Source organism: Ursus maritimus, assembly GCF_017311325.1.
Source record: "Ursus maritimus isolate PB19 chromosome X unlocalized genomic scaffold, ASM1731132v1 scaffold_X1, whole genome shotgun sequence".
Classification (NCBI taxonomy): Eukaryota; Metazoa; Chordata; class Mammalia; order Carnivora; family Ursidae; genus Ursus; species Ursus maritimus.
The window spans coordinates 114,092,869-114,097,977 of NW_024423319.1; the positions used below are offsets into that span (position 1 = coordinate 114,092,869).

Consider the following 5,109-nt stretch of genomic DNA (forward strand, 5'->3'; position numbering starts at 1 on the left):
CATATACAGTGGACTATTACGGGCTCATAAATACAGAGAACAAACTGGTAGTTGCCAAAGAATAAAATCATAAAAAGAATAAAATCTTGCCATTTGTGATAACACAGATGGATCTGGGGTATTATGCTGAGTGAGATAAGCCAAACAGAGGGAGACTCCATACCTTGAACTGAATTTTAGTATTTTTCTCAGAGAATATGCTTTCTCTTGGTCTTATAGACAGCACAGCAAATAAATGGAGCATTAAGAGCATGAGGACTCCAGAGGATATGAACGCATCTCAACGACTCTCAAGGATACCTCTTCTCCTTTGAATCACGCCTCCCAATTTGTTGAGAGCCTCCTGTCCTGTATGATAAGCGCCTAGAGAATTCAAGTGTGCAGAAGAACTGGTGTGAATTCATTGAAAATACATCCATACTGGTTTTCCGTCAACCCCTCTGCTTCCCAGGGGACAAATTCACCCATGCCCTTGGGCCGTGGTATTTTAAACTGCCATCATAGAAGGTAACTGGATCTACTTGGGTGCTTTCTCCCTTTTCCACAGTTTTACTGCAACGACCTCAAATTTCGTTTGACCCAGTATTTCTCAAAGTAGAGAGACAGGCTTTCCCCCTGAGGTACGCATACTTCTCAGGCTGCATTAACAGCAGAATCAGTAGGCATGAGTCATGGTGATCAGCTATATGATAACACATTTGTCATACCGGAGCTGGTCTCAAAGCATACTATTTCTGGTATAGCCAGAGCTGAAGTCTTACGATGCCCAAGTATGGCCATCCATCTTCACTTATTAGGCAGGATTACTTGCACCCATACAGAATCCTCTAGGAGGATGTCAGGCATTTTAAATGGCTTCATTAACTCATCCAGGTCATTAGAATAGTGCTCCTCAAAGTGTGGTCTGCAGAACGGCAGCCTCGGCATCACCTGGGAGCTTGTTAGGAATCCCGATGCTCAGGCAACCCCTTCTAAATCAGATCTCTGGGGGTGGGCACAGGAATCTGTATCTTAACAAGCTTTCCCAGGGATTCGGATGCATTCAAAAGTTTAAGAACAACCAATGAGCAATTTACACTTATCGCAAAGCTGAATTTAAAAGTTGGGAAGAATCAGAAGGGGGAATGAAACATGAGAGACTATGGACTATGAGAAACAAACTGAGGACTTCAGAGGGGAGGGGGGTGGGGGAATGGGATAGACCGGTGATGGGTAGTAAGGAGGGCACGTATTGCATGGTGCACTGGGTGTTATACACAACTAATGAATCATCGAGCCTTACATCGGAAACCGGGGATGTACTGTATGGTGACTAACATAATATAATAAAAAATCATTTAAAAAAAAATAAAAATAAAAAAAAAATAAAAGTTGGGAAGAGGAAATGAGAGGCTTTTCCCAATATTTTCAGATTTGTACTGAGTGTTGATTTATTAGTCTTTTAGGACTAGACTTCCCTAAACCTAAACAAGGAAGAACTAAGATGCCTCCAGTAAAGGCATTGAATAAGACTGCCAGCTTCCAGGAGAGTGTGTGGCCCTCCTTTTACCACCATAGGTGGTAAAATATCATTATGAAGTGTAGGTAAGGGGTGCCTGGGTGGCTCAGTCGGTTAAGCGCTGCCTTCGGCTCAGGTTCCGATCCCAGGGTCCTGGGATAGAGCCTGACGTTGGGCTCCCTGCTCAGTGGGGAGTCTGCTTCTCCCTCTCCTTCCGGCTTAAGCTCTCTCTCACTCTTGCTCTCTAACTCTGTCTCTCTCTCTCAAATAAATAAATGAAGTCTTTTAAAAAACATGAAGTGTAGGTTAAAAATGCAGCCTTATTTTTGAACTACTTCAGAGGAAATGCACATGATAAAGTAATTTTTAAATGAAGACAGTTTTTTATATTCCTTACAATTAATGTTTTAAAAAATAATATTAGAAACATGAGGAAAAAACAGGCACAGCTATTTGTGGTGTATTTCCCCCAGAAAAGATAGTATTCTTTGAGCATAATACTAGGGCAAAACGAGCAAGTTTTATAGTAATTCCAGCTATAATCTTGGTCTTGAGCCTAGGTAAAGGAATTCTGAGAGCTGAAATCAAGTAGCGGCAAATTGGCAAAGAAGACAGGAGCAGTCTTCTAAATTGGTCTCCAATTGGTCAGATGGCGTTAATAAATATTTATTGGGTAGTTATTATGTGCGGAGTGTGTGCTTTGTGCTGAAGCTGGCCATCATTATGCCAATTTGGTAGTATAATAAACTAGCCTTCTAAAATGCCCACAAGAACCAATGTAGGCATTAGAAGGTGATGAAGTTTGATTCTTTCCCCCTGTACTCTCCTTCCACGTCTCACAGTCTCCCCAGCCCCGTATCAAGATGTGTTTTTTTCCACAGGAAGCTGATGCTGCTGATTTCGCATCAGGGGCGCAGGATTTTCGTTGTTTCTTTGTTTCATCCAGCCACGAAGATTCTCTGATTCACCCTCGCCGCTCCCAGTTGTTACCAAGAACATGCATTTTGCAAACTAATGAACCAAAATGTGAGGTGCCGAGTGTGGACACGGAACTGAGCTAAAGGAGCTTGTTACAAAAGGATTTATTTTTGGAGAATTGTGTGTCCCTGCTGTTTGAACTTTAAGCAAAAGATACATATCATATAATACTTTCAACTGTTTTTCCAGTGAATTTGTAAAAAAAAAAAAAATTCAATGAAAGTGAATTCGTCATCACATCTTGAATCTGTTGACCTTGGGAATGGAGCCCAGGTGCATCTCCAGTTTTCAGCCCCACGCTGCCCCCCAACTGAGTTGCAGCTGACTTGAAGAAGAGATAATGTTGGCTATTTAAGCGAACTGCAGAGACACTTGGCACGTTGCACGCACAGCCCTAGCAGGAATCCTAGCTGGCCACTCATCTTCCTCCAGCAGAATCCCAGGCATACGAGGAGCCTGAGAAGAAGCAGAGATTGTTTGAAAGGTGAGGGTGCTGGGCACTGCCTCCATCCAGGAACACCGTGGAAGACAAAAGCAGGACAAGGGAATGCTTGGGTGAACCTGGATGGCTAGATGCCTGGGAACCCTGGACTTTTCCTCCACGTTCCCTCTAGGTGCTATTATTTCCTTACATTTGGAAAGAAATTGTGGCTTTATAGGATTTTGCAAAAAGAGGAAGGGAACAATCACTTTGAATAAGCAAAAGGGCTTTTTCTTTGTTTGTGAGAGGGTTTTGTTCGTTTCCCTTTGGTAACATCCCGGGTCTCTGTCCCAGCTTGTGCTCCAGCAGTATTCAACAGTTACTGATTAGCAGTGCGTCTCGTTGCTCAAGGATTTGGAAAATCTGTTGGCAGACATTAATTCATGGTGAGAGAGGACCCAACTCTGCGTGACTTAGACCAGAGTTTCCTAACACTAGGAGTCTGAAGACCTCTTTATACCATCAGAAAAATCTCCAAGTCGTCGTATAATTTTACCCACGTTTCTAGCGCTAGTTGGTTGAGAAAATAGTTTATACAAGGGCAAAATAACTATAGTTTCAAACACAGTTTTAAATGATTTTGTATTTTATTAATCACAACACCTGCAGACATTTGAAAATAGTCCATATATCAGAAGCCCAAGGCCCATATATAGGAAGACCTATTTTTATTAATTAGGCAGCCTATATTTGGTGAGCAGAGGGATTAAACGGTCCTTTTGCAAAGGACCTAGAATTCCTGAGTGCCCACAATGCATAGATTTGAAACCAGTGACTTAGAAAATGAATGCCCTCAAATAAACAAATGAATGAATAAATAGAAAATGAATAATTGGGGGGGACCCAAACTTAGACTTATTAGTAGAAGAGAAGGAAGTAGACCTCTTTGCTGAGTCTGGAATTATGATTACTTTGATTGGTAAATGGGAAATTATTTTATGATAATTCGTGTTACTGCTATGAATATCTGTGATGAATTTAGGGGCACTTATTACTTTGGGGTCCACCATCAGTGTTAGCAGAGCAATCAGATGAAATGTCTTTTTTAGAAGTACATTTTGACTATTAAAATGGTGTTTTAAAAGATGCCTTTTCTCTTCAGGGATTCAGGACTGCAGACCAGGCAAACATTCATGGCTTTGAGATGTAACATCGCCAGGATGGACAGGCATGTCCTGAGTGCCCTGAGCGAGGACAGAAGGTAACTTGCCTCCTACTGTACAACCTCTGATGTTGATGGGATGACAACCACCCATAAGGTGAAGGAAACACCCATTTAAGGAGGGATGTTGGCTCCCAGCAGAGCTGGACTACAGCTGACAGCAGCCTTATGACTGCTTCTTTTTTCTAACTCCCCGTTCAACTCTGAACCACGAATCCTCACCTAGGATCTCTGGGGGTGATATCGGGGCTTTAAGTGCCATTAAGTGGAATTTTGAGCAAAGGAGAAAGCATGACCTGAATCTGATTTTGGTTCAGCCCCTCTCTTCTCTTTGAAGCCCCCAAAGTCACTGCGCCCACAATGGACAATGGCAAGGGAAGAAAGGCACCTTTTTTTTTTTCTTTCAGTGAGCTTGTGCCTAAAACTGCAATGCAGAGCTTTCTAGGCAACTGGATAAGAATCCACAGCTTAGACCCAAGTGCACAGGGAGAGCTTATCCGTCCCCTAATTCCATACCCCACTTTCAAATTTTTACCACCCTTATAGAAACTGTATTAGGAATATGACGCCAGGGTTTAGAACATCCAAGTGTGTGTGAGACAGAAAATAAGAAAAGGACACCAGAACCCAAGGCCAGATTCTGCTCCATGAAGGCAAGGGAAACAGAATAACACCCATGGATTTGACCCTCTAACACACAGGGTAAAACACGCACTACAGTGCTAGAATCTGAGCCTCTCGGATTAGCAACATCTGCTTTGGGGAAGGCCCTGGAAAATAGGTGGGAGGAAAGCAGAGATCTTCTCTTTTCTCTATGGTACCTTCTCATTCTAGAAGGCCCTTTTCCACTTACGAATTCTACCTTGGAGGATATGTAGCTTTGGAAATCTTCACACAATGAAATTTTTTTGGCAGATGAAATTCTGCTCACAACCTTGTTGGTACAAGAAGCTGCATGGAAACTGTCTTTGACTTCCTGAAGCAGAATAG

The 5,109-nt window shown here is 42.4% G+C and overlaps 1 long non-coding RNA gene across 1 annotated transcript; it reads left to right on the plus strand.

Moving 5' to 3' along the window:
- Positions 1-218: 218 nt before the first annotated feature.
- On the plus strand, positions 219-4,153 carry LOC121101860. The gene is made up of 3 exons (XR_005833887.1): positions 219-507; positions 2,380-2,960; positions 4,060-4,153. It is a non-coding gene; the product is annotated as an uncharacterized LOC121101860 (long non-coding RNA).
- The last annotated feature ends 956 nt before the right edge of the window (positions 4,154-5,109 follow it).